At 41.3% G+C, this 10,268-nt stretch overlaps 1 long non-coding RNA gene across 1 annotated transcript; it reads left to right on the top strand.

The window, feature by feature from the left end:
- Positions 1-262: 262 nt before the first annotated feature.
- On the top strand, positions 263-823 carry LOC119908637. Its single transcript, XR_005445320.1, has 2 exons — positions 263-313; positions 730-823. It is a non-coding gene; the product is annotated as an uncharacterized LOC119908637 (long non-coding RNA).
- The last annotated feature ends 9,445 nt before the right edge of the window (positions 824-10,268 follow it).

Below are 10,268 nucleotides of genomic sequence, written 5' to 3'. Positions count from 1 at the left end.
CAAAGTCTAACTTGAAGTGTGAAGTGACAGATGGTTCCTCTGGAAAAGTGCAGCTGTTCACCTTCAGCCCTCAGTCCTCAGGTGAGAAAACAGGTGAGAATATGCTGAGCTGTTAATGACTTTTTAAGATGACATCATTCTTTCTCATTTAGTGACAGCAGATGGTAAACATGAGGGATTTTCTAACTGAACGGTTTCTTGGGTTTCTATTATTTCATTCATGCAGGTGACGCACAAACAACAACAACAACTGAAAACACAAAATCAGTTACAGCCACAACAACAACTAATGATACTTCAACAAAACTACAAGGTAGTAAGTCATCTTTCTCTAGAGTCTCTCTGTCTTCCTGTCAGCCTCTTTCTCTCCACATACTGAACTTCATTATTTTACTTTTTATTATATTCATTGTCTATTTATTTTTTACATGTTTCTACTCTCTGCCTTTTTTATGGCAAAACATAAAATAATCAAAGCCTTTCTTGTCACTTTCTTGAAAGACAAAACTGACCATTCATTGTAGTATAAAACAGAAAATAGGGAGTGATCGAGAAAATTATTATTGATTTATTGATTATTGATTGTATCTCTCTACTCTTCTGAATCCCGAAGTCTGAATGTCAGAGCGACACTCGGCTGTGGGTGGAGATTTTCTTATTCAGTCAGTCTCAGTCAGACGTCTTCACACAACACAAAATAACAAAATAAGATGTTGTCCTCTTTTATAGTCTATCGAGTTTGGTGGTGGTATGTTGCAGTTGCAGCTCTCTTAATAACTGTTGTTATTGTTGTTGGATTCATCATATGGAAGAAAACTAAAGGTGAGAGCAACCACAGATATTATAAACAAGAAGTTTTGATGAACCTGGATTTTTATTGTTGAAGCTAAAGTCGACTCTCTTTTGTCTCTTCAGGAAAAAAACCCCAGATGGATGAAAACACTGTGAGTTTTACGGCTGAGTAATCAAATGTTTCTACAGTTATGACAGAGCTGAATCAGCTGCTCTCTGACAGAGTCATCCAAATCTAAACAGCCTTCACAGAGCCAGTGTTTGACCACATGGAAGTAGACTCTGTTTGTTTGTTGTTTTCAGGGACGGAGCTTAAACCCTGCAGTGAGTCCAGAAAGCAGTCAGGACACGGTGAGATCTCACACTACACCCAGGACAAAGTTACACTCACTGTTTTTAGATTTGTTGTTCAAAATGTAGCTCTATGAGACACACAGTGACTCTTGAATCTAAGTTCTTTCTGCAAGAGAAGAAGTGGGGAGTCTGATGATGCAGCTGGACGACACCAGAACAGACCAGAACACAATCAAGTCCACATGTTACTGAGCAGCCATTATGTTGTCTTCTCTGTGTAGGCTGATCCTGAAGATGGTGTTTCCTACGCCTCCATCAGCTACACCAGGAAGACCAACAGTAAAGGCCTGGTAAGCTGTCTGATTGGTTCTAGTGATGATGGCAGTGAATGAAAACACTTCTCTCATTTAATGTTGTGTAATTTCTGTGTTGTGCTGTTTGTCTCTTTTCCAGGTTCTGGGTAAAGATGGTGATGATGAAGATGATGCAGTGACCTACAGCAGCGTGAAAGCTTCCTCTTCTTCTGCTGGAGCCTCAGCTGATCCCAGCGACCTCTACGCCACCGTCAACTAACCAAACAAATAAGAGACCACAGTGTAGTTACAGCTCATATCATTACAGTTCACTGATAACTGATAAATGTTTTTATTCGACTTATTTTATGACCATTTTCAGGATGTATTGCTGTAAAAAGCCTTTTAGTCCAGAAGGGGGTGCAGTAGGTTAACTAGTAGCACAATAACAACATTATCTTGCTGCTTGAAATGTAACTGAACATAATAAATGGGACATTTAGCTTGATGAACTTGCTGTCAGGCACTTTAATGTGCTAGTGCTGTGTTGTAGTTAAACATGTATTAGTTTTTACTGTTATTTCTGTATCAGCTGTTATTGTTTGATATGCAGTCATTTTAACATCTATATCTCTGTTCAGGTTATTTTTTATGTTCTGGTATGAAAGTAATTGTAATTGTAATTGTATGTAAGTAAACTCTTCACTGAGTCTCTTTTGAGAGTTGAACTAAACAGCTGAATGAGAGGAAAATGTGGAAACACACAAGGGTTAAATTTTCACTGTTAATTCCAGATACTTCAGGTCAGTGTGAACTTCATACCAGCTCATGTCAGCCATAAGAGAAGGAGGTCTGTCTCCATTTAAAGCAACAACTGACATATGAGAGAAAATGGAAAGGACAGTTACTATGAGGAAGTGACAAATGACTAATTAGAGGAAGCAAATACAACATTTCTCTTTAAGAAGCAACTCGTTGGTGGCAGGCCGGTCCGTCCCCAGGGTCCCTTCCTGCTCTTCTGCCCCCCACTGCTATTGCAGTAATAAAATGTGATGCACACTCTAACAAAACAGATTCCATTTCCACAGGAAATGCTGCAGCGGTTGCGGCTGCTCGGCTGGTGTTGCCCGAGGACTGCTGAGTGTCTGCAGCACCCGCACTCTGGGGGCGATGTCATGACCGGCTTCCTCACACTGACCCTCTGCTTCATACTTCATACATTTAAAATATATTACAAATACATTATTTTTCCTCACTGTTCACAGTGGACTGTTAAATCTGTGGAGAAACATTGAACATTGATTATTACAAATCTATAAAAACAGCGACACCTGGTGGGCCGAATAAAAAGTGTATATGCAGACAATGCAGACCTCTGCTTCCCAAACATACAAACACACAGCGCTTAGACTAGGAAAGAGATGCTGAAATCTCTGCCCAGCTACATTGCTCAAGGTATACGGCCTGCCGTAATAAAATGGCGGCTAGAAAGTAAAAATGAAAACATTACCAAAACTTATATTAACGATCGAAATAACACCAAACAGCTACATAACATAATTGTATTAACATTAAATAATATGCGTTAACAGCTATAACAAAAGATATTGCAATATCTCTTTAACTCGGTCTCTAAATTATTAAACAAAAAAGCTATTAAAACCTTTTTAATAATTAGCAAATTACTTAATAAAAGATCTATTAATATATAGGCTTTATATTACTTTATATCTCCCTCAACTCAACTTTATTTATAGAGCACTTTCAACACCACAAGTGGAACCAGAGTGCTGTACAGAAGATATAAAAGAGAAAATAAAAACAGACAAAAAACACAGCAAACATACACAAGTCCCTCATACACTATCTTTTTGTTTTTTGTATTTTATTTAGTTTCTTTTATCATTCATTTTATTTTTGTTGTTGTTTATGTTTTACTGTTCTGTACTTGTGTTTTATTTATCCCCGTCTGCTTAGTCTTTACATTTTCTGTATTGCCTTGTCTATTAGTGCATATAATTTTCTTGTGATGTTATGTCACCTTGCATCATCTTGTCACAAGATCTCTGACGTAATTGCTGACGTAATCTGCACTCTGCACATGCGTTGGCGTCTGTAGCCACCTGTCGGAAGCTCCGTCTTAAACCGGACTCTTATCCAGTTTTAATCCACTCTTTTTTCGTTACATTTTTTATATCCTTTTTATTTAACTTAACTTTATTTTAAGTTTTACGTGGGTTAAGGATTTTAGTCATCCGACATGGATTTTAAGATAGATGACCGTAAAAACGCGATCAACGCTACTGATCGCAACAAAGCTCCGGTGTCTATGCTAGCCGAGATAACTCTGCCCCATGAGGACTGCACACTCCTTAAGAAAGCGAACAAGAAGATTGCTGACCTTATGGAAGACATCCAACGACTTTCAGAGGAACTCAAAGAGAAAGATTCCCTGCTGACTGGCTTTATGGATGTAGCTTCAGTACAAGCCAAACAGATTGTTTCTCTTAGCACAACCGCTAACATCCAGGACACCGTGTTATGTGACCCCTCTGGCCTTCCCAGGCTTTCATCCTGCTCGACTCCGAAGCATCAGTCAACCTGGGCTGAAGTGGTGGTCCGTGGCTGCAAGAGAGGCTCGGATGGGGCTGCCTCTCCTCCGCACATCGGCCTCTCCAACCGCTATGCAGCCTTGTCTAACGACACTCCGGTCCATCCAGCTGATGCACATGCGGCTTCGAGTCTCCCTGATACGGATCTCTTTCGGCCCACAGTGCCTGCCGACATTGTTGCATCTCCTTCACCGGCTACATCTCCTGCACTGGGCCGCCGGTCTGCCGCCGGACCTGATCGGCGGCCGTCATCCCGGTCAAAAACCTCCGCTTCCCGACGTAGGATCCTGAAGGAGGCTGTGCTCAGACGCTCCGGAGGCCGTCTCTACCCTGCACCGTCGGGTAGCCCTTCTCTCAGGTCTGTTACTGCTACTCCAACACAACACTCGGCAGCTCACACACTCCATCCTCAGTCCGCACGCAGTGTTGAAGCAGATTCTGCTCAGTCCTGCTCTGGATCCCCACAACCAGCATCTCCTCGTCCTCTTTTCTCCCCAACCACACTAATAATTGGTGACTCCATAACCAGAAACCTCCGTTTCTTTAACGCTACCACTCACTGCTTCCCTGATGCCACCACGGCTGTCATTTTAAAAAAACTCCAGGACCTGATGCCGTCGCTCCCGTCCTCCATCACAAGAGTGATAGTCCATGTCGGAACAAATGACACAGCTCTTCGGCAGTCTGAGCTGAAAAAAACAGATTTTAACCGTCTTTTTAACTTTTTAAAGCAGTGTGTAAAGTCCGTTTTTATCTCTGGTCCCATTCCCACAGTCGGTCGCGGTGCTGGCCGCTTCAGTAGACTCCTTGGCCTCCACGACTGGCTCCAGTCCGCCTGCAGGGCTCACCGTGTGTTTTATGTGGATAATTTTAATATTTTCTGGCAAAGAATGTCTCTTTTTAAGACAGACGGACTTCACCCAAACAAACGGGGCTCAGAAATGTTAGCTGCTCACACACAGCATGTGGTGCGGTCCACACATGACTTACGTGAATGACTAATCAGTCATGCAGCACACCTGGACACACCACCGGTCACTGAACAGATCTCTGCCTCACTGCCACAAATAACTGTCTCCACCTGCTGGCATGTAAAGCCGTCTGCTCCCAGCGCTGTTCCACAGACTTCTATTCCTGTCATCATCACGCATAGACCAGTAAACCGAAATGTGCACATCCCACACAGAAATATTAGTAATCTCTCAAGGATTAGGACAACTGCACCAACTCCAGCACCCAGAACAAACTCATTTAAAATGGCTCTCTTCAATGTGAGATCTCTCTCAATTAAGACTTTTATCTTAAATGATTTTATCTTGTCTGCAAATCTAGATTTTATGTTTTTAACTGAATCCTGGTTGCAGATGAATGACTATAGCCAGCTAGCTGAACTGTGTCCGCCTCAATATGATTGTTTTAGTCAACCGAGGGTCAGTGGTCGTGGTGGTGGGCTAGTGAGCGTGTATAGGAAAAATTTTAAATGTCATCAAGTACGCTGTGATGAATTTAACTCCTTTGAAGTTCTCACTCTTAAAGTTGGAGGGCTGCAACCGATCATATTTGTTATAATTTATCGCCCCCCAAAACCGCCTGGAGGATTTTTATCAGAACTTCCTGAATTTTTATCTACTCTGGTTTTAAATTATGACAGAATTGTTCTTTGTGGCGATTTTAATATTCATGTTGATGACCCCAAAAATGTTAATGCAACTGGCTTTTTAAATATGGCCACTTCTTTTAACTTCAAACAACATGTCAAAGGGCAAACACATAACCGTGGTCATACACTGGACTTGGTTTTTACCCTGGGTGTCAGCATTTCCTCTGTGGAATTAGTGGACATGACCATATCTGACCACAGATGTATTGTTTTTAGAAGTTTTTAACAATCTGGTCGATCACTTCAATCATATCTGCTTGTCGTCACTAAATATTACTGCTCCTCTAAAGGTTAGGCCTACGTCTAAAGCTAGTAGTGGTGGTGTCAATCAGAGCCTCTATTACCCCCGTGGCCTCTTACTCAGAGGTCCATCACCAGCAACAACAGAGTTTTAACCAGTTTTATCCCATCGACTTGTCTGAGCTTTTAAAAACAGTATCACAAATGAGAGTGTCCTCCGGCCCACTTGATATAATACCTACAAAATTTTTACTGAAAGTAATAGATTCTGTTGGGCCCCATTTCATCTCTGTTTTCAACAGCTCCCTATCTACTGGTTGTGTCCCTGATTATTTTAAAACGGCTTGCGTGAACCCACTTTTAAAGAAACCTGGTTTAGATCCCTCCCTCCCACATAATTTTAGACCAATTTCAAAACTGCCTTTTATTGCAAAGATTCTAGAAAGAATTGTGTCCAAACAGCTGCTCACTGTACTGGAAAATAACAAAATATATGAAAAGTTTCAATCTGGTTTCAGGAAGTACCACAGCACTGAGACTGCCCTGCTTAAAGTCACCAATGACCTTTTAATGTCTGCTGATGAAGGCATGTGCTCAGTCCTGGTACTCCTGGACCTTAGCGCTGCTTTTGACACCATTGATCACAACATCATGTTAGACAGACTGAGGCACTAGGTGGGGATCTCTGGTACTGCTCTAGAATGGTTTTCATCCTACCTGTCAAATAGGAAGTTTTGCGTGTCTGTAAACAACTATGTCTCCTCATTCTGTCCAGTTAAATATGGTGTGCCTCAGGGGTCGGTCCCATTTTGTTTTCCTTGTATCTGCTTCCCCTTGGACATATTATCCATAAACATGGCATTTCTTTTCATATTTATGCTGATGACACACAAATATACTTGCCCGTCAGATCCACAGACCCTGGAATGCTGAGTTCACTTAACAACTGCCTTTGTGAAGTTAAAAAATGGATGTCCAATAATTTCCTCCAGCTGAACTCAGACAAAACAGAAATCCTGGTCATCGGGTCTCAGCAGATGGCAAATCAAATACTGCCATCTGCTGGTTCCCTAGTAAATCACATTAAGCCTGTGGCAAAGAACCTTGGTGTTTGGTTTGATAGTAATTTAAATTTCGAGCAGCACACCACAAAGCTTGTTCAATCATGTTTTTATCAACTTAGAAATATAGCTAAAATTCGATCTATGTTAACTTTTAAGGACACGAGACCATTTTACACGCCTTCATCTCATCACGCCTGGATTATTGCAACAGCCTTTTCACCTGTTTAACCCAAAAATCTATTGATCGACTCCAGACTGTCCAGAACTCAGCTGCCAGGCTTTCTCCAGAACAAAGAAATATGACCACATTACTCCTATTTTAGCTTCATTACACTGGCTCCCAGTATGTTTTAGAATTGACTTTAAAATTCTATTGATCACTTTTAAAGCTCTTCATGGCCTCTCGCCTTGTTATATTTCTGACCTTTTAGTCCCATACGCACCAGCACGTACCTTGAGATCCTCGGGCAGAGGTCTGTTGTCTGTTCCAGAGTCTCGACTGAAAACTAAAGGGGACAGAGCGTTTGCTGTCAGGGCCCCGAGGCTCTGGGACAGCCTGCCCGAGGAAATCAGGTCGGCTGAGTCAGTGAACTCTTTTAAGTCCCTTCTTAAAACATACTTTTATAGGAGAGCCTCTCCCGATCTTATTTGACTTTATTTTATCCCTTTTATTTTATTGTATTTTACTAATTTTATATAAAATTTTCATGCTCTTATCTTTTTTTTTTTTGTATTATTCTTTATACTTGTTAAAGCACTTTGTAACTTGTTTTTGAAAAGTGCTCTACAAATAAGGATTATTATTATTATGATGAAGTGCCTCTATTATGGAACCAGTTTGCCAATTTGGGTTTTGAGTTTCAGAGTTCTCTCCTAGGGTGACAAGCAGGCTTTGCATGCACAGCACACCACCAGTCACAATATTGTTCGTGATCAGTTTATCAAACAGCCAAAATAGGCCCCGCCACCATTAGTTGTTGACAACAACTTCAAAATAATGAAGGAACAGGAGAAAACCACTGATGGTGTCACGATCGTGGTGTGGAGGCAGGTTGGAGGACCCAAACGCAGGACACAGAGCAGAGCAGGTATAGTTCAACGAAGGGTTTTAATATAACCAAAAGGGAGCACACTTACAGGTGAGTGGCTGAATAACAGAAATCCAAAAGTACAGGGAGACAAGACAAGCAAGGCTGGTTACAGGCAGTCAGAGAGTACACGCACGACAGACTGGGGAGTAACATGAACAATGACCAGACAAAGACAAGACAGAAACACCAGGTATATATACACAGGGAGCAACACAGGTGACAGACATGAGACTAACGAGGCAGAGAGAGAGAGCAGAGGAAAACAGAGAGACTTGACATGACAAGCAGACCTGGGGCAGAGTGAATAAGCGAGAACACAGAAATAGAACACAGTACAGAGCTTAACAGAGAACACAAGACCCGGAGTAAACACTAAAGACATGAACTAACGTACAAGACCAAGAACATGACATGGAATCAAAGACCAACTAAATAACAGATAATGAACTGACCACACAATAACTCAGAGGAACTCAAAACACAACAGACTACATAGCAGATACTGGACACCAGACAGGACAGAACCCAAAACTCAACATACTAAGGCAGATACCAAACCCAAAAGTGCAACACAAAGGATGGACAAAACCGGCAGAGCGTGACAGATGGATGACCACACAGTGGATTTGATTGCAAAAAGAAATCATAGCTCAAGAAAGCATAGTCTGCACTCAAAAAAAGTACTCATATTCAAAAAGACAATTTTCAGCTTATTTATTTTAATTTTCTATACATTTTCCCAAACCAACACACAAAAATTCTAGGATGCTTGAAATTCCTGTATTTTTTCATATTGCAATATATATCGCAGAAAAGATAATTGTTGCAATATCAGTTTTTTCCAATATCGTGTAGCCCTAATTGGGAGCATGTTTTTTGGTGATTTTGCACTTTAAATGAAACTTGATTGATTGATTGATCTGTGAGGAGGGACTTTGGTGACTACCAGAAGTAAACAAGCATAGTACACCGACTGTGCCTGATGTTCAGCTCAGGTGGTAATGGCCAGGCCAAACCCATATCAGTCCAGGAACCGTCTCAGGGGCGGCCTGTCACTAAGGTGATGTGGTGCTTGGTGCTGTGGTACTGGGACATTACTATTAATACGGTCCGCACATATCGGTAGAGGTGTCCTATTGGGTGGCTGTGTTTTCACTGGGTGAGAGTGTGTGTTTGTGAGTAGAGGAGGTTTTACCCAAAGAGTCCAGTAGAGGGCTCCACCTGAACTTATAGAACATTGACCTTACTGTTTATGTTGCTGAATGTAGGGTTTTAAAAAGGATTATTCTGATTAATAGCAGGTGGTTGGCCCGAGGATGATTCAGATGACGTCAGAGTCGATCTGCACATCACACCCATTTAACTCATGAATTGACGAGTGCAAAACAGCTGCTGATGTCAAATGAAGCTGTAATATCATCAAACGCATCCTCATTTCATGTTGTCATACAGTAATAATAGTATTTAGTCTGCAAATGTCATTCCATACGAATAATCATGTGACGACAGGTGCAATTGGGGCTGTAGGCTACATTTAAGATCAATTTTACTTTTATTATTTCTTACTGTGATGATGAAACTCTCACCTCAGGAAATGATCTCCTGTTACAGACAAAAGGCACACAGCCAAAAAGAAAGCCTGGGAGTTAACTATACTGAATTTCTGTGTAGCGCATGATTTTGTAACCTGTGGCTGTTGCTTCTTTGAACAGATGCTATAATGTGTTTTGCAACCTCAAGATTTTTCTTTCTACATGTCATAATGTTGACAACTGACATGCTCATCTGACATATCAACGGGCGGTATGCTGTAACAATGGACATGTGCCATGCATCATATTTAAATGACTTTGCTTTAAAATGACATCTCCAAAGCAAGGATGTCTTGTTTCAGTAAATGCCTGTTGCCTCAACTATGTTTGGATACCATGCCAAATGACTTAAGAAATCACCGTGTTATTCATACGCCTTTTGATGATACCAGGCTTCTTCTCTCCTCGCGTCTCTTCCTCAACTTCTCCGCTTGCTCCTCGGGCTGGAGGGACTAAGACGTGAGGCGAGGAGGTGAGGAAAGGAGGAAAGGAGGAAAGGAGGAAAGGAGGAAAGGAATTGAGTAGGTACATGAAAAGGCCTTCAGTCTTAGGGTGTTTATTAATAATTAAACAGAGGGAAAATATCAGCTCAATCAGGAGAGATTTAATTGAAAAGAGGCTTAAAGAGTA

Source organism: Micropterus salmoides, unplaced genomic scaffold (assembly GCF_014851395.1).
Source record: "Micropterus salmoides isolate LMB-PRFRI ecotype aquatic unplaced genomic scaffold, ASM1485139v1 Ms_hic_scaffold_18, whole genome shotgun sequence".
Classification (NCBI taxonomy): Eukaryota; Metazoa; Chordata; class Actinopteri; order Centrarchiformes; family Centrarchidae; genus Micropterus; species Micropterus salmoides.
Note: the sequence above shows the minus strand (reverse complement) of the source record. Positions and strands in the feature narration are given on the sequence as shown.